We start from the raw sequence: 23,935 nt of genomic DNA on the forward strand, positions 1-23,935 counted from the left end.
CTGAAGTTTTGATTTCTTGACTTCAATGAAACTGAATTTCAGAAATAGTGTACAATACACATACAGCATTGCAGTTCGCAATCATCGTGTGACCAATACATGCCATTGCATGTTGAGGTCAATTAAACTGATTTCAGAGTAGATTGCAAGATTCAAAGTTCGAGTTTATTTGTCACATGTACATCAAAACATGCAGTGAAACATGCTGATTCTTTTAACAACCAACACACCTAAGGATGAGCTGTAGGCAGCCTGCAAGTGTCACCATATATTCCAATGCCCAACACAGCATGGCCATAACGCTTGGCAGAACAACATCGAACACAACAAGCAACAAAACAACAACAGCAAAATCAAGCCCCGTTCCTCCCTCCTACCATGTACATACACAGTACCTCCTCATGTCAGGACTCCAGCTGGACTTCTGATTGATTGTCAGGCATTGATCCTCAGAATCAATCCCAGGACACACTGATTGCCGAGCATTCAGCCTTGAACTCCATACTAGCCTATGTTGGGACACCAAACACTAACCCTAAAACCCTGGTCCCAGTATTTTACAAACACCGGGGTTATCAGAACTCATTCCTCTTCTCACATGGAACTCCATGTGCTGGTCTTCAAACACAGACCAGAGACCTTAGGCTCTGGCCTGACCTCTAATTCTACCACATCCTTGACCCTAAGCCCATCCTGACCCCTAACTCCGCTTTCTGTCCCCAAAACCATCCTTATGAACCTGAAAAACTATCAAAACAACAACTGCACCTGAGCTGTGCAAACACTCTACAAAATCACACATTTAGTTCATGATAAATTTCTGCTTCTTTAGTTCTGCACTTTTACAAAACATTCTAAATAATTACAGCAGTTCCTAATTTGCTTAGGCCTTGACATAAAAATACATTGCTCAGTATATTTTGGTAACCCTGAATGCAATTGAAAAGAATATTTGTTAGTGAAGGTAAACAGAAATTAATTTAACTTTATATATATTTTTAGCTGTCCAATATAAAAACTCAAATCTTAAACATATGAATGGTAAAAGTAGAAGTTGTACTCCCTTATTACCTATGGATCGATTACAGAATCCTTAATGAGATTTAGGTTGTTTTAGTTTTGCAATCTGTATCACACAATAAAATTATCAAACTACAAAATATCAAACAACAAAAAGATTGAATTTCTACTCATGCTGCCATTGTGGATCTGCCTGAAGCCTGTTACCAATACTATACTGTCTGGACGAGAACTTGTTCATGCCACTTCCCTTTAACTTACACCAAAGCAAGCCTCGTATCTCTGAATGACTGGCAGCATTTGTGGGTTATGTATGTATGCATGTATAAAAATAATGTGGTGTCTAAAAGTGTACTGTATATTATTAACTGCTACTGACACTGCATTAGCACATTTGATGTTATAAGGACTGAAGAGGAAAATCCTGAAGCACTTGACAATTTCCAGGAAATTCATTCTCAGAGCACATATAACAATTGTATCTCAGAACAGATAAAACAGGATTTCTTGGCCATTCTTTTCTTCTGCAAAGGTGAATGAACGTCTCTTTAAGGTTACTACATCTTATTCCAGTAAGTGAACACATGAGTTCAATAAAATGTCAACTGAGAACTGCAGTTTTCTGATCTAATGTTTTCTTCATGGATGTATTTTATTTTTATACACTTGAGAATAGTGTAGCTGTTTATATTTTGATGTAAATAAAAGAATAAAATTTTGCTCTGTGAGACATAAAAAGTACAGAAACAAAAAAATTAGTGAAGATTTATTTACATTATGAGAGAAACAAATTAGGAGAAGACAAATTTGAGTAATTAGAAGAAAAATTAGAGGGGAGCTGGGGTGGATCTGCTGATTAAAAAGCGGAAGGAGTAGAAACCTTCATCCCATCAAAAAGGTATTCAGCTATATATATCCATAACCTACAAAGTAGCAAGCACAAGATGTTGGGTTATTCTGGATAGCCATTTCTTTCCTGGTATGAACATGATGGGCTGAACAGCAGTCTTATTTCCAGAAATTTCTATGTGCTAAAAATATGAAGTTTAACTCAAGTGCTTTTGCAGCATATAGACAAAAACTGGAGCAGTATGGAGAAGATTAGCATGGTAGCTGCACAAAAATAATATTCAGATCCAGGAAGCATTGCGTTTTGTAAAAAGAAAAACCTCGGTTAGGCCACATTTGGACTATGGTGTGATGTTCTGGTTGTTACATTTTAGGAAGGACATGGAGGCTCTGGAAAAGGTGCAAGAAAGGTTCACTAGGGTGTTGCTTGGTTAGGGAATATCTAATCTCCAATTGATTGGAGAATCAATTGGTAGGAGAAGTTGGTTGGACAAACTTGAATGTTTCCTCTAAAGTACCAGAAGCTGAGGAGAGGTGTGATAGAACTCTGTACAATTATGAGAAGCATAGTAGATAGAGTCTCCCAGAACAGGAATGTCAAATACCTCAGGACATAGTTTTAAGATCAGAGTGATAAAACAGTGGTGAGTTTTAACACAGAGAGTGGTAGACGTCTGGAATGTGCTGCAAAGGGTGGAAGCAGACACAATAGAGGTATTGAAGAGAAATTTAGACAGACATCTGCACATATAGGAAATGAAGAGATATTGCTTTTTGAAGGTGCCCTGGATGTTAGGAAGGTTAGTACCCATGATGGAACTGGTTGAGTTTACAACTTTCTGCAGCTTTTTCCAATCTAGTGCAGTGGCCCCTTTATACTGGTGGTGATGCAATTACTTAGGATGCTCTCCACAGTATATCTGTAGAAATTTGTGACTATCTTTGGTGACATACCAAATCGTCTCAAACTCCTAATGAAATATAACTGCTGCTGTGCCTTCTTTGTAATTGCATCAATATATTGGGCCCAAGACAGATCCTCAGAGATGTTGTCACCCAGCAACTTGAAACTGCCCACCTTTTCTACTTCTGATCCCTGGAAGTGGACTGGTGTGTGTTTCCTCGATTTACCCGTTCTGTAGACTAAAGTCAGTCCCTTGGCCTTTCTGGTGTTAAGTGCAATGGTGTTGCTGTGACAATACTCAACTAGCTGATTTATCTCGCATCTGTACCCTTCCTCATAGCCATCTGAAATTCTGCTAATAATAGTTGTGTTGCCAGTGTTTGAGCTGTGCCTAGCCACAAAATCATGGGTGTAGAGTGAGTAGAGCAGAGGACTAGGCATGCATCCTTGAGGTGCACCAGTGTTGATTGACAATGAGGAGAAGATATTATTTCCGATCTATACAAACAGTGGTCCCCTGGTGAGGAAGTCAAGGATCCAACTGCAGAGAGAGGTACAGAAGCCCATGTTTTGGATCTTGCTTATATTGAACTTGCTTGAGGGTATTATTGTGTTGAACACTAAGCTGCAGCCAATAAACAGCAGCCTGATATACTGATGTAAGCATTACTATTGTCCAGGTGATCCAAGGCCGAGTGGAGAGCCAGTGAGGTTTCATCCACTATAGACCTAGTGTGGCGATAGGCAAATTGCAGTGTGTCCAGGTCTCTGCTTAGGCAGAAGTTGATTCTTGCCATGACCAACATCTCAAAGCACTTCCTTAGAGTGGATGTGAGTGCCACTAGGCAACAGTCATTGAGGAAACTCACCCTGCTCTTTCTGGGCATTAGTGTGATTGTCGAGATTGAAGATGTCCTTGAACACTCCCTCCAGATGGTTGGCACAGGTTTTCAGAGCCCTACTGGGTAGATTAGCAGAGCCTGGTGCCGTGCGAGGGTTCACCCCCTTGAAAGATGTTCTGACATTAGCCTCCGAGTCAGAGATCGCAGGGTCACTAGATTCTGCAGGGATTCACAGAGTTGTAGTTTCATTCTCCTTTTCAAAGCATACATAAAACACTTTGAACACATCTGGAAGTGAAGCATCACAGCCATTAATGATTTTAGGTTTTGCTTTGTAGGAAGTACTGTAACAGCCTGCAAACCCTGCCAGAGTTGACATCCATCAGATTCTATCTCTAACCTCAATCGGAATTGTTCATTTGCCCTTAAAATGGCCTTTCATAGGTCATACCTGGTCTTTTTGTATAATTCTGGATAACCAGAGTTGAATGCCACAGATCTAGCCTTCAGCAGACTACGAATCTCCTGATTCATTCACACAGGTTTTGATGAAGTCAGTGACAACTGGGGAAAATTAATTCAGACTCGAAGATCAATCCCTGAATATCATCTAGTCCACTAACTCAAAGCAGTCCTGTAAGCGCTCCTCTGCCTCCCATGGAAGGACAAACTCCAAGGCAGAGTACAAAGTAAATGGCAGGATACTTGGTAGTGCGGAGGAGCAGAGGGATCTCGGGGTACATGTCCACAGATCCCTGAAAGTTGCCTCACAGGTGGATAGGGTAGTTAAGAAAGCTTATGGGGTGTTAGCTTTCATAAGTCGAGGGATAGAGTTTAAGAGTCGCGATGTAATGATGCAGCTCTATAAAACTCTGGTTAGGCCACACATGGAGTATTGTCTCCAGTTCTGGTCACCTCACTATAGGAAGGATATGGAAGCATTGGAAAGGGTACAGAGGAGATTTACCAGGATGCTGCCTGGTTTAGAAAGTATGCATTATGATCAGAGATTAAGGGAGCTAGGGCTTTACTCTTTGGAGGGAAGGAGGATGAGAGAAGACATGATAGAGGTGTACAAGATAATAAGAGGAATAGATAGAGTGGATAGCCAGCGCCTCTTCCCCAGGGCACCACTGCTCAATACAAGAGGACATGGCTTTAAGGTAAGGGGTGGGAAGTTCAAGGGGGATATTAGAGGAAGGTTTTTTACTCAGAGAGTGATTGGTGCATGGAATGCACTGCCTGAGTCAGTGGTGGAGGCAGATACACTACTGAAGTTTAAGAGACTACTAGACAGGTATATGGAGGAATCTAAGGTGGGGGCTTATATGGGATGGGAGGCAGGGTTTGAGGGTCGGCACAACATTGTGGGCCGAAGGGCCTGTACTGTGCTGTACTATTCTATGTTCTGTGTTCTATGTTGTAAACCTTCTTGGTCCTCACCATTGGTGCTCCAGTCTTTCTTGGTTAATACCTGCTTAGTATTTAAGTGCAAATATATTCTGTCCTTCAGATTTTTTTCCATTAACTTCTCCACCATAATGGTATTTAAAACAATACCATTTTTCGGTCTTTACAACCAAAGACAAGGAAACAGACTCAAATGTTAATAATGAATGTATTAACTATGCCTTGAATGAGCATAAGGAGGCATGATATTAACTGTCAGGAATTTTAGCAGGAAGCGCACACTGCCAACAGCGAAAGATCTAGATATTTTTAACTGTCCACACTTCCTTGAACAGGAATGACATATTGACCACAAGTCTGATAGGCTGCATCTTCACTGAAGGGCAGAGATTCTACATCACAATGTTATCGCTATAAAATTCTCCAAACCACTGACCAGATAAGGAAACCAATAATGATAGGGGTTCCACATTGATCTCATCAGCTATTTCAGAACCCAAAGAACTAGGAAGGCCAATCATTTCCGGTCAAAGAATGTGCTTCAGAAGAAGTAATTAAAGTACAAATGCAGCAAGGCAGGTTGCTTTTAGTCACTAATATTTCCACTGGCTTTGGGCAAAGATTGTGCAACTGCAATATTAGACCCAGTTCCTTCAGCTTAGCTGTAGAGATTGCTGGTCAAGGGGGCAAGACATGAAGACAATAACCACCTTGACTGACGCCAGCCAGAGCAGTATATATAAATACGGGTCTTTATTTCTCTGCAGTTACTTCAAGTTCCTTACCACTTTATTACACTCTATTCTGTCATGGCTCACAAACCTTCCTGAAATGTTCCAATACTATTGTATTCAGATAAGAATTAAGAAAGCTAAGCATCAAATGCTCGGACAGATGCATCCTTAGTTCATAGTTCATTTACTATATTTCAACCTTCTCCTTATACAAACACTGACTTCCCACAATCAGAATACAAATTATTTGGATAACACCAATATGTGTGCATTGCTCTTCAACAGCTACTCACTAACACTATTTTTCAGGACAACATACCTCCGATATATAAAGTACCAGTTTTTAGAAGCTTTTTGTATGACTCATGGCTCCAGGGTTGTACACCTAATGGGTTCTTTTTTTTCTCACTTTTTCTGCTTAGTAGGTTGTTTTTTGTTATCACAATTTTTTTTCAATCTTTACGATAATGTCTTTTTTGAGACATTGTAAGTGTTGTTACTTCAATGTTCTCATGTTATTTCTTTTGCATAATATAGCAATAAAAAGATTTGAAAAGAAAAGAAGAAAGAAAGTAGCAGAGTAAGACTTGAGGAAGGTTAGCAACTAGCAAATGAAATTAGCACCCATGGTTATTATAACGCAATTAAGAAAGAAGAGTACTAGCAATTGTTGGTTATATTCATAATTGCTATTAAAAACACATTTTCTAACATTACAAATTTGTTTCCTGTTTTCCATTGTAATGTTAAGATGGCATGTAAATAAAATTAGCTGAACATGTGAGCTCACAATATAGTTCGAGCCCAAATCTAAAATGCAAATTATAGTTTGATATTTAAAATAGCTGAAGGCATATCAGCAACAATTCATTAGTAAGTAGAATATCTATTTAACAAGATTATCATTTCTTAATAAAAATGAAAAGTCTTCAGCATGAAACTTTAACATGCTTATTCATCCCATCACTGCAAACTGACACGATTTCCAGTATCCTTGGATTTTATTTTTCTAGTATCAGCAAATATTTTACTTTTGCTTTCAAGTAAATTCATCAGCCATTAGTGACACTAAGTACATTTTGTATGTAATGCCCTGGTTAATATTTTTACTGATATGCTATATGTATTTCATTTAGCAGTTCTGTAAGAGAATTTTCTTTTTTCAGCTTGCTTGGGTTATTGTAGAAGATAAGAGTTGAGGAGAAATGTGTGGCATCCAATTAGGATGGTCAAATTAAGAGGACGTTTCTCTGGGGAGGGACACTAAGGTTGGGCTTGGGGTTTTTGTTCGAGAGGAGATGAAGAGAGAAGATGCAGGAGAGAAGAGGTCGTAGGATTTGACCTAAGGCGGGACCATGGTTCGATGAGGCCAGGGAGTTCCATATAGTAATGGCAATGTACTGTAATTTGCCTCCAAAGTTCATGATATTGACTTCAATAAAACAGAATTTTGGCAGCAGGGCACATACCCAATGACTTAGCTTGCACAGCCATCTGTGGCAATAATTCCACAGATTCACCACCCTCTGGCTAAAGAATGTTTCTTCATCTCTGATGCAAATGGATATCATTCTATTCTGAGGCTGTGTTCCCAGGCCCTAGACTTCTCCCATGATAGGAATAATATTCTTGATATCCACTCTATTTAGGTCTTTCAATGTTCAAGAGTTCCAATGGGATTCCACTCCCCCGCCATCCATCATTATAAACTCCAGCGAATAGAGGCCCAGAGCTACCAAACACTCCTCAAATGTTAATTCTTTCATTCCTGGTATCATTCCTGTGAGCCTCCTCCAATGGCAGCACATGTTTTCTTAAATACAGTAAGGGGCCCAAAATTGCTCACAATATTCCAAATGCATTCTGATCAACGCCTTATAAAGAGTTAGCATTACAGTACATCCTTGTTTTTGTATTCTAGTCCTCTAGAAATGAATGAATGTTAGCACTGCATTTGCCTTCCTTACCACCCACTTAACCTTTAGGAAATCCTGCACGAGGACTCCCAAGTCCACTTGCCCCTCTGATTTTTGAAATGTCTCCCCATTTAGAAAATAGTCCATGCCTTTATTCATTCTCCCTAAGTGCATGACCATGCACTTCCTTACGCTATATTCCATCTGCCACTTCTTCACCCATTCTCCCAATCTAGCCAAGTCTTTCTGCAGACACCCTGCTTCCTCAACACTACCCGTACCTCCACCTATTTTCGTATCATCTGCAAACTAGGCCACAAAGCCACCAATTCCTTCATCCAAATCACTGACATATAAAGTAAAAAGAAGTGGTCCTAACAACAATCCCTGCAGAACACCACCAGTCACCTTCAGCCAACCAGAATAGGCCCCACTCTTTTCCTCCAGCCAGTCAAGCAATCTTATATCCATACTAGTATTTTTCCTGTAATACCTTGGGCTCTTATCTTGTTAAGCAGTCTCATGTGTGGCACCTTGTTAAGGGCCTTCTGAAAATCAGAATAAACAATATCCACAAACTCTTTTTTTGTCTACCCTGCTTGTTATTTCCCTAAAGAATTCCAACAGATCTACTAGGCAAGATTTCTCCTTAAAGAAACCATGCTGACTTTGGCCTATTTTGTCATGTATCTCTAAGTACCTCTAAACCCCATTATTAATAGACTCCAATATCTTTCCAACCACTGAAGTCAGGCTAACAGGCTTATGATGTCCTTTCTTCTGTCTCCCTCTCTTCCTAAAGAATGGAGAGGCATTTGCAATTTTCCAGTCCTCCTGAATCATTTCAGAATCTAAATTTTGAAAGGTCATTACTAATGCCTCCACCATCTCTTCAGCTACCTTTCAGACTGCTGGGGTGTAGTCCATCTGGTCCAGGTGACTTATCTACCTTGAGACTTTTTAGCTTCCCAAGCATCTTCTCCTTAGTAATAGCAACATCACCCACTTCTGCCCCTTGACATACGCATTTCTGGCATTCTGTTAGTATCTTCAACAGTGAAGACTGACGGAAAATACTTATTAAGTTTGTCTACCATTTCTTTGTTTCCCCATTATGACCCCTCCAACATAATTTTCCAGCAGTCTGATATCCACCCTCACCTCTCTTTTACTCTTTAGGTATCTGAGAAAATGTTTTGATCCTCTTTTATATTATTGGTTAGCTTATCTTCATATTTCATCTTTTCTCTCTTTATGGTTTTTTTAGTTGCCTTCTGTTGGTTTTTAAAAGCTTCTGAATTTTCTAACTTCCCACTAATTTTAGTAATATTATGTGCCTTCTCTTTTGCTTATATGCTGTCTTTGACTTGCTTCATCCTCCTTTTAGAATGCTTCTTCATCTTTGGGAGGTATCCTTCCTGCGCCTTCCGCATTGCACCCAGAAACTTCAGCCATTGCTGTTCTGCAGGCAGCAATCCAGAGATCACTACACTGGAGCTGAAGCTTTTCTGCTTTCTACCTAATTCCTTATATTTGCTCTTCTGAACCTCCTCCCTTGTCCTACCTATGTCATTTGTACCACTATGTATCATACCTCTGGCTATTCAACCTCCTGCTTTAGAAAGCATTGGACCAGATCTAAGACATCCCTGAACCTAACACATGGGAGGCACATACCATCTGGTTGTCCCTTTTACATCAATAAATCTGCTATCTGCTCCTCTAATTATGGAATCCTTATCACTACTGAATTCCCATTCTCCCCACCTTCCCTTCTCAGTCACAGAGACAGACTCAGTGCCAGAGAACAGGTCACTGTGGCCTTGCCCTGGTAAGTCATCCCCCCAGCAGTATGCAAAGCAGTATACTTGTTATTGAGGGAAACAGCCACAGGGGTACTCTGTACTGCCTGCCTAATTCCTTCTCCTGTCCTGACAATCATCCACGTTCCCACCTCCTGCAACTCAGGGTGACTATCTCTCCGTAACGATTCCATTATTAAAGACCTCCATTACTCAGGGGGGTCCCCCTTCTCATTGATACCATCAAGGAGGAGGTACAGGAGCCTGAAGGCGCACACTCAATGTTTCAGCAACAGCTTCTTCCCCTCTGTCATCAGATTTCTGAATGGGCAATGAACCCATAAATATTACGCCAGTACTTTTCTCCTTTTTTTTGCACTAATTTAACTTATTGTATATACTTATCATAATTTATATTTTTATTATGTATTGCAATATACTGCTACTGCAAAACACCAACTTCATAGCATAAGACAATGATATTAAACTTGATTCTGATTCTGCAGCTCCAGTCTATCTATCTTTCACCTCCTTATTTTCCCATAAGAGCTGAAGTTGTCCCATCTACAGCTCTAGTTCCCCCTAACACAGTTTCTAAAGAGCTGCAGATCAGTGTACTTCAGGTAGGTGTAGTTCTCAGGGAGACTGGAGGTCTGCCAAAGTTCCCAAATCTCACACAAGGAACATATCGCTAACTCTGAACCCATTTTCATCTCATTTGCTATGTACTAACAGAGAAAAAACTTACTAGAAACTTACTTGGAACCTTGACCTGTGCTTACCCAAGTTTGATTTTACCTGAGCTTGTTGAGCCAAAGCCTGACCACTCCAGAACTGTCCACTCACACAATGGCCACTCCGCTTACATTTTGCTTCTCTTTAATGGCTCCTGCCAAGCCTGTAATAGATCATTATGATTGCAGCTAGCCAAATAGTCTCATAAGCACCTGAGTTTGACCTTGCCACCAAATGACCTCTCGTGCTTATTGCTGACTATCAAAAAGTCCCAAAAGCACCCAAGCTCCTTTTAAATCTCACACTGCATCACCAACAAATGACCTTTTGCAATAACTGCAACATGCTGAAAAGCCCCAAAAGGCCTTGAGCTCTCTTTATACCTTGTATGACCAACAAATGACCTCTCCCATTGATTTCAGCTTGCCAAAAAGTCCCGAAAATACCCAAGCTCTTTTTAAACCTCACACTGCATCACAAATGAACAATCTCTCACACTGATTACAGCCAGCTGAAAAGTCTTGAAAGATCCTGAGCTCTTTTAATAATTCGTGCTGCCTCACCAACAAATGACCTCTCACACTGATTGCAGCCCACCGATACAATAAGAAAATCAAAATACTGATCAGCCACAATACAAAAGAACAATATTGACTACATAACTTCCTTGACCACACTTACAAAAGATTTAAAAATACTTACTTTAATGCCTCTTACTTTATTCCTATTACAGTTAATTTGCTTTCCTTCCATTTAGTCAAGGGGTGTAGTCATTTCTGATCTACTGTATCCATATCTGGTTATCACACATTAGGAAGCAAATGAAGATGCTTGAAAGGGTGCAGAAGAGATTTACTTGAATAATCAGTGGAATCAGAGATTTCGGTTAGAAAATTGGGTTGCAAAAACTTGAGTTGCTCTTCTTAAAGCGAAGAAGATTAAAGCAAGATTCAGCAAATGTGACCAAAATTATGTGCCGCATGTGAACAGAAATAGCTTTATAGGTAACACACACAAAATGCTGGAGGAACTCAGCAGGCCAGGCAGCATCTATTGAAAAAAGTACAGTCGACATTTCGGGCTGAGACTCTTTGACAGGACCCTTCATTTTGGCCCAAAACGTCAACTGTACTTTTTTCCATAGATGCTGCCTGGCCTGCTAAGTTCCTCCAGCATTTTGTATGTGTAGCTCAGATTTCCAGCATCTGCAGATTTTCTCTTGTTTTCAGCTTTATAGGTACCTGACATTGAGAGGCCAGGTTCCAATAGAAGAGGAATCTTCCTCTTGTTTGCTAAGAACCTTCTCCCAGGGACTCTCTGAACTTTTGTGTGGATTCCATCCATCTAAAGGTGCAACAGACATGAACTTTATCATATAGCAACTTCAAAATTCAAGGAGAAGCACAAACTAATGCACTGTACATAGTTTTTTATGATCTCACAAAAGTTTTTGACTTTGTCAATCAAGAAACTGTGGATCAGCCTTCTCTAAGTTGGCTATTGACATGTGTTTCTGTCTGCCAACAAATCCAAACCCAATTTCAATGCAGGCTATTGTCAAGATAACCAAGGACAATGAGCCAACACTTTTCATAATCTTTGTTGTTGCATCTTCAAGATGAATCCCACTGGTGTAACTAGGTTACAAAATAAATGGAAAACTGTTCAGTCTATATTGCCTCTAATCCAGAAGGAAGGTTACCTCAAATATATCATCCAGCTACAGAACACAGATAATGCTTACATTTATATACAGTTAGAAGTCGCAATTCATGCCATCATCAATAAGAATACAAGAGAAGATACCTTGCACATAACATGCCTTATTAACCTTTGTCTACAGCAAACACTGTCCACTGATAATAAAGACTCATTATGAGATGCTGGAAAATGTGGATTTCTTCCCATATCTTGGGAGTAGCTTCCCAGTGAAAAGCAGATCCAGACTGTGAAATTCATCATTGCCTCCAGTGCATCAACATAGCCTGAGGAGAGGAATGTTTGAAGTCCATGACCTCAAACCTAGCACAAACCTCACAATCTATCGGGCCTCAGAGATACTTGCTCTGCCCTATACTTTTGAGATCTGTACTACTTACAGCAAGTACCTCAATGCACTGGAAAGGTAGCATATATGCCGTCTCCTCACACACATCCAAATTCATTGGTAGGATAAATAAGCCCATATCAGTGTCCCCTCTCAAGCCAATCACCCCAGAACCAAAACCTGAATTACAAGCTTTATTCTGCCATTAGTCTGCCTGACACCACAGACCTGAAAATTAAAACTCTAGTTCAAACTTGTCACAGCAAGAGACAAAGGAGAGAGGAAAAGATTCAAATAGGTTCTTAAGGCCTCCTCTGAAAAACAGTAACATGTACATTAACATAGGGGAATCCTGAGGCTATGACACTTAAAAGTGAGAAAGAGCTGCAGGTTGGCATTAAAAGCCTCAATGCCCACAAAGGCCGGTAGGTATAGCAGTGAAAGAAGCACACCATTCCTCAAACTGCATATTTGCTCATTCTATCAAGTACCTTCCCACTTACACCAGAATCCATGACTCTCACGTTAGCCTTAGCAAGCATCTCAAAATCCATATAACTGGATGGAAAACAAGTCATCTTTGACCCCAAAGGGACTGTATAAGGAGAAGAAGTATTAATATTAAACAGGCGTGTGGACATAATCAAAATCAAAATAAAGAGAATTAATTGCTCTGTAAGTCCATGTAACTGTGATAATAGGAAAATGTACATAAAACTGGTATTAAAAGGAACATACATTTGAGCACCCAGCATCACATTACAAGATGATATCATTTATTGGAGATCATTCTGGTTCCAATAAAGTTTTGTGAAATAAAAAGATTTGACTGGCAATTTGATGTTATACAAAACATAATACCTGCAAATACCAATGTAACTTCAACATTACCAAACATATATTGATGTTTAATTTGATGATGTGGATTAATAGACAAGATAACCAAAATTTGATGATACAATGCGGTCACATATTGTTTGGGTTATGGACCCAAACAGTTTATGCACAAAAAGGAAAATTGCTACATTGATAAAGAATTGGAAAACAATCTGCTGAGGTTATGGAGACAAGCTTTTTTGCTTCAGTTGCCCCGTATGAAGAACTTGTTATTGCAATCTCAAATTATTGTTTCAGTGGTGGTTAAAGGTTTTGTAAACATTGCAGGAATGCCAGGGGCTGAATTTTCCTGGCTGTGCTGTCAAATCTAAAGGGAACTGTCAGTGTTTGGACAGCCATGGAAACAAGTCCTAAGCTTGCACAGACCTGCTGAGTGACAGATGTCACCACAGATTTCTCCCTTACTGAAAGCATAACGTCAGCATTTGGATTTACTAGACATTTGTGAGAATAGAATGGAAAATTACCTCTTTGATCCTATGCCTGGTCTAACTTGGCATCAGATTACTGATCCCATTCATTTCAATAAAGAGTGGGAAGATATTAAAATGTTTCTCAGCTTAATGTTTCAATTAATCTGTATGTATTTTAATGCACTTAATTGGCTCATTTTTTTTAAGGTTTCTAATTTTCAAAAATAATTTGCATCAGTGTTGATGCTTTAAGATATCTACATAGCAGATTTGAAGATAAGAATAAGCAGTTAAATCATTAAGGATGAGGACAAAAGGAGCTAATTTTGTAAAATCAATATACTAAGATTCTCTTTGACAGTGTTTCATTAACTGTTATTTTTCTAAAATCTTGATTTCCATGGAAAAATAGTGTGATTCTCAACACAAAATTTCTTGGCTACATCAAAGTGATATCAAGAGGTTAAAGAATTTCTGGCCTCTACCTTAAGAAGGATATTCAAAACAAGTTGATTACTACTAATTTCATTTTAACTCAAGGATAAGCTTTTCAAACCACTACATATCACAAGGTATTGTGACATTGTGTGACCCCTTCTCTTTGTTATATGTATAAATGACATTGATGCGGAAGTAGAAAGGTGGGTTAGTAAATTTGTAGGTGAAATAAAAGTCAGTAGTGTTGTGGATAGTGTAGAAGTTTGTCATAGGTTATGACGGGATATTAACAGGATGCAGAACTGGCCTGAAAAGTTGCAGATGGAACTTGATTCAGAGAAGTGTAAAGTGATACACTTTGGTACATAAAACTCGAAGGCAGAGTTCAAGGTTAATGTCAGGATTCTTACAAGTGAGGAGAATCAGAGGGATCTTGGGGCCCAAGTCTATAGATCCCTCAAAGTTGACACACCGTTGACAGGGTAATTATGGAAGTATACTCAAGTCACAGGATTAAGTTCAAGAGCTGCTAATGTTGCAGCTCTATAAAACTCTGGTTAGACTACACTCGGATGACAATGTTCAGTTCTGATCGCCTCATTACAGAAAGGATGTGGAAGTTTTAGAGAGGGTGCAGAGGAGACACTGTATACCAGCATGTTGTCTGGATGAGAAAACATGTCCCATGTGGAATCATTGAGGGGTGCTAGGGGTTATTCTCTTTGAAGCAAAGGAGAATGAAAGGTGACTTGATAGACATTGTAAACACAAAATACTCTGCAGATGCTGGGGTCAAAGTAACACGCACAACATGCTGGAGGAACTCAGAAGGTCGGGCAGCATCCGTGGAAACGAACAGTCAACGTTTTGGGCTGAGACCCTTCATCAGGACTGAAGAGGGAAGGGGCAGAGGCCCTATAAAGAAGGTGGGAGGAGGGTGGGAAGGAGAAAGCTGGTAGGTGCCAGGTGAAAAACCTGTAAGGGGAAAGATCAAGGGGTGGGGGAGGAGAAGCAGGGAGGGGATAGGCAGGAAAAGTGAAGAAGGAATAGGGGGAAGCATAATGGGTAGTAGAAGGAGGCGGAACCATGAGGGAGTGATAGGCAGCTGGTGGAGGAGGCAGAGTGAAACAGGGATGGGGGAAGGGAGGGGGAGGGAATTACCAAAGTTGGAGAATTCAATGTTCATGCCAAGGGGCTGGAGACTACCCAGACAGTTTATGAGGTGTTGCTCCTCCAACCTGAGTTTAGCCTCATCATGGCAGTAGAGGAGGCCATGTATGGACATATCTGAATGGGAGTGGGAAGCAAAGTTGAAGTGGGTGGCAACTGGGAGATCCTGTCTGTTGTGGCGGATGGAGCGGAGGTGCTCCACAAAGCGGCCCCCCAATCTGCGTCGGGTCTCACCGATGTAGAGGAGGCCACACTGGGAGCACCAAATGCAATAGATGACCCCAACAGACTCACAAATGAAGTGTTGCCTTACCTGGAAGGACTGTTTGGGGCCCTGAATGGTGGTGAGAGAGGAGCTGTAGGGACAGGTGTAGCACTTACACTTGCAGGGATAAGTGCCGGGTGGGAGATCCGTGGGGAGGGACAATTGGACCAGGGAGTCGTGGAGGGACCGATCCCGCGGAAAGTGGAGAGGGAAAGATGTGCTTAGTGGCGGGGTCCTGTTGAAGGTGGCGGAAGTTTCGGAGGATAATGTGCTGGATCCGGAGGCTGGTGGGGTGGTAGGTGAGGACAAGGGGAGCTCTGTCCCTGTTGTGGTGACGGGAGGATAGGGTGAGGGCCGAATTATGGGAAACGGAGGAGATTCAGGTGAGGGCATCATTGATGATGGCAGAAGGGAAACCATGATCCTTAAAGAAAGAGGACATTTGAGGTGCCCTGGAATGGAAAGCCTCATCCTGGGAGCAGAAGTACTGTATATAAGAATATGAGAGGTATAGATAGAGTGGAGATCCAGCGTCTTTTTCCCAAGGGGAGATGTCAGAGGCAGTGTTTTTGAAAGAGAATAATAAGTGCCTGGAATGCACTGTTGGGTGTGGTGATAGAGACTGACAGAATACCAACATTTAAGAGACCCTCATACAAACCGATGGATGTAAGAAAAATGAGGGTTATGGGCTGTGTAGAACGGAAGAGTAAGATTGAACATAGAGTAGGTTTATATACTGTAGGTTGGCACATTACGGCTGAAGGGCCCATACTATAAGGCCATAAGACATAGTAGAATAAGGCTATTTGGCCCATCAAGTCTGCTCTGTCATTCCATCACAGCTGATTTATTATCCCCCTTAACCCCATTCTCCTGCCTTCTCACTGTAACCTTTGACACCCGAACTAATCAAGAACCTATCAGCCTTCCCTTCAAATATACCCAATGACTTGGTCTCTACAGCTATCCATGGTGCTGAATTTCACAGATTCACCACCCTCTGGCTAAAGAAATTCCTCCTCATTTCTGTTCTAAAGGGACATCCTTGAATTCTGAGGCTGTGCCATCCAGTCCTGAAATCTCCCACTATACGAAATATCTCTCCACATCCACTCTAAGCCTTTCATATTAAATAGCGTTCAATAAGATCCCTCTCATTCTTCTAAACACCAGTAAGCACAGGCCCAGAGCCATCAAACACTCTTCATACATTACTCCTTTCATTCCCAGGATCATGCTCAGGAACCTCCTCTGGACCCTCTCCAAAGGACCTCTCACATACTTTCTTAAATAAAGGGCCCATAACAGTTCACTATACTCAAAGTATAAGACATAGAAAACATAGAAAACCTACAGCACAATACAAGCCCTTCAGCCCACAAAGCTGTGCCAAACGTGCCCTTACCTGAGAAATTACCTAGGGTTACCCATAGCCCTCTATTTTGTTGAGCTCCATGTACCTGTCCAGGAGTCTCTTAAAAGACCCTATCTTCTCTGCCTCCACCACCATCACCAGCAGCCCATTCCACACAATCACCACTCTCTGTCTAAAAAACCTACCCGTGACATCTCCTGTGTATCTACTTCCAAGCACCTTAAAACTGTGTCCTCCCGTTCTAGCCATTTCAGTCCTCGGAAAAACCCTCTGACTATCCACATGATCAATGACTCTCATCATCTTATACACCTCTATCAGGTCACCGCTCATCCTCCTTACTTTCTCAATAAGCCTTGCATGGGGTACCTTGTCAAATGTCCTGCTGAAATCCATATACTGCTCTACCTTCATCAATGCATTCAGTCACATCCTCAAGAGATTCAATCAGGCTTGTAAGACATGACCTGCCTTTCACAAAGCCATGCTAATTATTCCTAATCATATTATGCCTCTCCAAGTGTTCATAAATCCTGCCTCTCAGGATCTTCTCTATCAACTTACCAACCACTGAAGTAAGACTCACTGGCCTATAATTTCCTGGGCTATCCCTACTCCCTTTCTTGAATAATGGAACGACACCTGCAAACCTTCAATCCTCCAGAACCTCTCCCGTCCCCATTGATGATGCAAAGATCATTGCCAGAGGCTCGGCAATCTCCTCCCTCACCTCCCACAGTGGCCTGGGGTACATCCCGTCCGGTTCCGGTGACTTATCCAACTTGATGCTTTCCAAAGCCTCCAGCACATCCTCTTTCTTAATATCTACATCCTCAAGCTTTTCAGTCCACTGTAAGTCATCCCTACAATCGCCAAGTTTCTTTTCTGTAGTGAATACTGAAGCAAAGTAGTCATTAACTACCTTTGCTGTCTCCTCTGGCTCCATACACACTTTTCCACTGTCACACTTGATTGGTCCTATTCTCTCACGTCTTATCCTCTTGCTCTTTATATACTTGCAGAATGCCTTGGAGTTTTCCTTAATCCTGTCCACCAAGGCCTTCTCACGGCCCTTTCTGGCTCTCCTAATTTCTTTCTTAAACTCCTTCCTGCTAGCCTTATAATCTTCTAATTCTTTATCATTACCTAGTTTTTTGAACCTTTCATAAGCTCTTCTTTTCTTCTTGACGAGTGTAGTGTAGTCTGACCAATGCCTTATAAAGCCTTAGCATTATATATTTGATTATAAAAGGATGTGTTGTATTGTACTGTAGTGTTCTATGTTCTATTTTCTCTGTAATTATAGTCTAATTCCCAATGCACTGGTCACACCAAACAGACACTATTCATTTTATGAACATCAGTTTGCAATATGATCAATAATATATTTATATCTGAACATTTTCTTATTCCCGCTGCTTGGACACCATTATCTGTAGGGGACCGTGCGCAATTCTGATTTGATGAAGATGGACATGAGAGTACAGAGGAACATCTGGAAAACTTCTGAAATGCCCGCTTCGCTGCCGCTGGTACTGTGTGGTAACCGGAATCTCCGGAGCAGAAGGCCCCGAATCCTTGGCTTTGCCTGTTTCAGTGGCCTGGCCTAGGTCGAAGGCGCTCAGCAGAGGATGGCGCTCGGGAGGCTGTATCGGAGGGGCTGGTCGGAGGCTCGAAGTTTTCGGACGGATGGGCTCAGTGTCAGCTGCTTCCAAGGCATCGGCAAGTTGACGGTGCCTGAAGGTTTATGGTAGGGAGTTTCTCCCTTTTGCCACCTGCTATCCGGGACTCGGGAGTCGATCAACTCGGGGACTTTGAGACTTTTTTTTACCATGCCCATGGTTTGCTCTTCATCAAATTATGGTATTGCTTTGCACTGCTGTAACTATATGTTATAATTATGTGGTTCTGTCAGTGTTAGTCTTTGGTTTGTCCTGTTTTCTGTGATATCACTCCGGAGAAACACTGTATCATTTCTTAATGCATGTATGCATTTCTAAATGACAATAAAAGAGGACTGAGTGTTCTCATAATCTAATCTGGATGCCCAGATGCAGGGTCTTGACCTAAAACATTGATTGTCCATTTTTATCCATAGGTACTAGCTGTCCCATTGGGTTCCATCAGCTTTTTGTGTGTTGCTACAGATTCCAATATCGGCAGTCTTTTGTATCTCTCCACTTGGTGAACTCAGCAAGTTCAAAAATGATATCCCTACACAGAGGTTAAACAAAAATGCTACATAAAAAATAACCCAGCAGGTGATATATTATAAAAAATAACCCAGCAGGTGATATATTGAAAAAAATGCTTTTGGATAGCAACAAGAAGGCATTATTCATTCCCTGGGGACAGCCACAGACTCAAACTGCTCTTCAGGAGGACGTAAAATCATCAAATCTCCCCTGACATTTCTTTGGTATCCAGAACAGCACCATTTTTTCTTTTCTCATCCAGTGAGGAAAAGCATGGAAAGTTCAAAAGTCACAGTAAAGTATAAGTGTCCACAGTATTCATTTCATACATTTTGTCTTGAAGGTAAATGATTTCGATGCAATAGCAGGAGAGAGGCTCAAAAAAATATTGTTTATGACATTTAATCCTGTTCCTTATTATAGTTCAATGTCTTGCTAAATTAATTGTGCAAACATTCAGCTTCAAAGCAACAGAGGAATTGTTAAGAATGAAACAAATAGTATGAAATTATCTTTAGACATTTAGAAAAACGTCACATTCATGAAGATTCCTGTTGTAAAAAAAGAAAAACAGCTAGGAGCCAGTAAGGTAAAAATAAAAAAGTAGAAATACTCAAAAAGTCACAGACGTTCTGTGGAAAGAGAAAAGCCAAGCTCTTGGTTTACGTCAGGTAGCTAAGTTTTACAGCACAGAGGGTGGGAGGAGAAAGCAAAACTAATGATCAGTGATAGAAGTGATTAAATGGCATAAACTATAATATGATTATAATTATAATCAGGGCAAGGCAAAATATGATTATAATTTTAACAATAAATGAACAAAAGATAGATCAATTGAAGTTATAAACAGCAATGATAGGATTAATATATATATATATATAAACATCAGAAATTCTGGATTTCAACACTGAGAGTTCTATATTAGGTCCTGGCATGTAAAGATATCTTTCTATTACGTTAAAGCAGATTCAGTAAAAGTAATCTTCAGACTCTACCTCACTTTTTTTTAATATACAGTATTTTTGTTTTTGCACATCTTTTATCTATTCAATATGTGTCATTGATTTACTCATTTATTATCATTATTATTTTTATTTTATTTATTATTATTATTTCCTTCTCTGCTATATTATGGATTGCATTGAACTGCTGCTGCTAAGTTAACAACTTTCACGTCATATGCCGTTGATAGTAAGATTCTGAATAAGCAGTTACTTTACTGGTTCAAGCAAAACAAATGCAAAAGAGACTCACCTTCATCTTCAGAAACAGCCTAAATGTTCAATTGGCCCCATGCCTTCCTTTTGTGTTATGTGATCTCATGGAATGCTTTGGTTATTTTAAAGGTCTTTTACAACTTCAGGATTAGAATACCAGCTGATGGTATTCAATTCTAATTTCACTCACATTTCCTCAGTAAATGAACCAGTTCATTGCTGTGGTAAGTAACATTTGCACCCCAAAATGCGCCAGTCAATCAATAATTTAAACAAGAGAGAATCTGATCACTTCTCCTTGACATTATATGTTTTTACTATTGCTGAGTCTCCTATTACCCACAGCCTGGAAATGACCACCAAACATAAAGCTTGAATACTATAGATATGGGTACAGATCAGAGGCTGAGCACCCTATGGTATCTCAGTTGCTGACACATCAAAGGAATTCCATAATTTAGATTAGATTAGATTAGATTCAACTTTATTGTCATTGTGCCGAGTACAGATACAAAGGCAATGACATGCAGTTAGCATCTGACCAGAAATGCAAAGAATACTGTTATTTACAAAATAACTGCGAATAAAAAGTAAGCGCTGCAGCACACGAATATAAAAGTACTGAGACAGCAATACTGCTTAGCGCTGTGATGTGAGGTTCAGCAGGGTCACAGCCTCAGGGAAGAAGCTCTTCCTGTGCCTGCTGGTGCGGGAGCAGAGGCTCCTGTAGCGCCTACCGGATGGGAGGAGAGTAAAAAGTCCATGGTTAGGGTGAGATGCATCCTTGATAATGCTTTTCGCCTTGACAGGCAGTGTTTATGGTAGATGTTCTCAATGGTGAGCAATTGGGTGCCGATAATCCGCTGGGCAGTTTTCACCAGACGCTGGAGTGCTTTGCGGTCTGATACGGGACCATTGCCATACCACACTGAGATGCAGTTGGTGAGTATGCTCTCAATGGTACAGCGGTAAAAGTCCGTCAGTATCCTGGGACAGAGGTGAGCTTTCTTGATGCTCCGCAGGAAATAAAGGCTCTGTTGTGCCTTTCTGATCAGGATGGAGGAGTTCAGGGACCAAGTGAGATCATCGGAAATGTGGACACCAAGGAATTTGAAGCTGGATACACGCTCCACTACAGCTCCGTTGATGTAGATGGGGATGTGAGTGTGGCTTCTAGCATGCCTGAAATCCACAATGATCTCCTTGGTCTTCTGGGTGTTAAGGGCCAGGTTGTTGTTGGCACATCACGCTGCCAGGTGCTGGACTTCGTACTTGTAGGTCGTCTCGTCATCCCCTTTGATCAGGCCAACCACCATGGTGTTGTCTGCGAACTTGATTATGGATTTAGAACCATGCACAGGAACGCAGTCATAGGTGAAAAGCGAGTTCAGAAGAGGGCTCTGCACACAGCTTTGAGGCACGCCGGTGTTCAGGGTGAGAGTGGAGGAGGAGAGGTTGTCTAACTTAACTGATTGGGGTCTGTTAGGCAGAAAGTCCAAGGTCCAGTTACAGAGGGATGAGCTGATACCAAGCTGGTGAAGTTTGGTGATCAGCTTGGAGGGGATCACAGTATTGAATGCCGAACTAAAGTTAATGAACAGCATTCTGACATAAGAGTTGGGGCTGTCCAGGTGGGTCAGGGCAGAGTGAAGTGCCGTGGAGATGGCGTCCTCTGTTGACCTGTTGGTGCGATAGGCAGATTGATGGGGGTCCAGGGTAGTGGGCAGACAGGATTTCAGATGTGATAGAACCAGTCTCTCAAAGCACTTTGCAATGATGGGGGTGAGTGCAACTGGGCGGAAGTCATTCAGGCCTGTGGCAGTGGACTGCTTCGGCACTGGCACAATGGTGGTGATCTTGAAGCTTGTGGGGACAACTGCCTGGGCCAGGACAGATTAAAAATGTCCGTGAAGACCCCGGCCAACTGCCCTGCACAGACTCTGAGCACACGGCCAGGTATTCCATCCAGACCAGCTGTCTTCCGTACATTCACCCTGGATTTACATTTGGACTTATTAGGGATAGTCCGCATGGCTTTGTGTGAGTGAGGTCATGTCTTACAAATTTGGCTGAGATTTGTGGAGGTGATGAAGATGATTGACATTTGGAGGGCAATGGATGTTCTCCAAATGGACTTCTAGAAAACACTCGATGAGGTTTCTCATGTAGATTGAGGCAAATGGGATCCATGGAGTCTCGGAAGACAGGATTCAAAATTAGCTTGGCCATATAAAACAAAGGGTAGTGGTGGAGGTCTGTGACCACTGGTGTACTATAGCGATTAGGGCTGAGACCTCTTTTGTTTGTGTTACACATAGGATGAAAAAATGTAGGTGAGCTAACTATTAAGTTTGTAGAAGACAAGAACATTTGCAGAATTGTGGATTGTAATGAAAGTTGTCGAAGGATACATTGGAATATAGATCTGCTGGAAATATGAGTGTAGAAATGGCAGATGTAATTTAATCCAGACAAGTGTGAGGTATTGCACTTCAGGGGGTGAAATGTGAGAAGCAAGTATGCTGTAAATGGCAGGGCACATTGCAGCAGGCAGGTTGCGAGGGATCTTGAAGTGTAAATCCCTAGCTCTATGAAAGTGGTAACACAAATAGATAGAGTCACAGAATCATAGCTATACAGCTTGGAATCAGGCCTTATCAGCCCAACCCATCCATGCCTACTATATCCCTCTAAACCTTTCCCATCTGTGTACTTATCCAGATGTCTTTTAAATGTCGTAATTGTACTTTCTCTGGCAACTGATTCCATATATGTTCCAGCTTCTGTGTGATAAAGTTGCTTCTCAGGTTCCTTTAAAATCTTTGTTCTTTCTCTTTCAATCAGTGCCCTTTAGATGTGGACTTTCCTCCCCTGGAAATGACTGTGGCTATTCACCTTACCTAGGCCATTCATAGTTTTATATACATCTATAAGCTTACTTATTAACCTCCTAAATGCCAGGGGGAAAGTTCTAACCAATCCAGCCTCACCTTATAAATCAACCCTCCAATCCCAGTAACATCTTTGTAAAATCTTTTCTACACCCCTTCCACTTTAATGATGACCTTTCTATAGCAGGGTGACCAAACCTATATGCTGTACTCCATCTATGGGAGGAGTTCCCAACCTGGGCTTCACAGACCCCTCAGTTAATGGTAAGGGTCCATGACATAAAAAAGGCTGGGAGCCCCTGATCTATTGACTTACCAAAATCTCGTACAGCTGTAGCCTGACATCTCAACTCCTGGACTCAATATTTTGACTGATGAATCCAAGCATGCCATTCTATATATCTGTATCATCACTTTCAAGGCACTATCTACCTGCTCCCCTAGGTCTCCCTGTTCTACAGCATTCCTCAAAGGACCCATCATTTACTATACAGGTCCTGCCCTAGTTTGGCTTACCAAGATGCAACACCTCACATTTATCCAAATTGAACTCCATCTACCATTCCTTACTCCTCTGGCCTAGTTAATCAGCATCCTATTATAATCTTAATTAACCTTCTTCACTGGCCACTTTTCAATCAATCTTATTTTCATTTAGAAAGTTACCAACCATTCACCTACATTAGTAGTCACCAACGTTTTTAAGCCCAAGATCCCCTACCTCGATCTTAGTGAAAGGCAAGATCTACCTACTAAATCATTTAGAGAAAAAACAGCTCAGATTGTACTTCCAATTTGAGGCCTTTTATTTG

General features: G+C 41.1%; 1 protein-coding gene and 1 non-coding gene across 2 annotated transcripts in view; one reads left to right on the plus strand and one right to left on the minus strand.

The window, feature by feature from the left end:
• LOC134345315 (neuroligin-1-like) overlaps nt 1-23,935 on the minus strand; it is a 208,298-nt gene that overhangs the window by 25,287 nt on the left and 159,076 nt on the right. The window lies entirely within an intron of this gene.
• Nucleotides 2,076-2,178, plus strand: LOC134346039 (U6 spliceosomal RNA). The gene has a single exon (XR_010017801.1). It is a non-coding gene; the product is annotated as a U6 spliceosomal RNA (small nuclear RNA).

This window comes from Mobula hypostoma, chromosome 4, assembly GCF_963921235.1.
Source record: "Mobula hypostoma chromosome 4, sMobHyp1.1, whole genome shotgun sequence".
NCBI lineage: Eukaryota > Metazoa > Chordata > Chondrichthyes > Myliobatiformes > Myliobatidae > Mobula > Mobula hypostoma.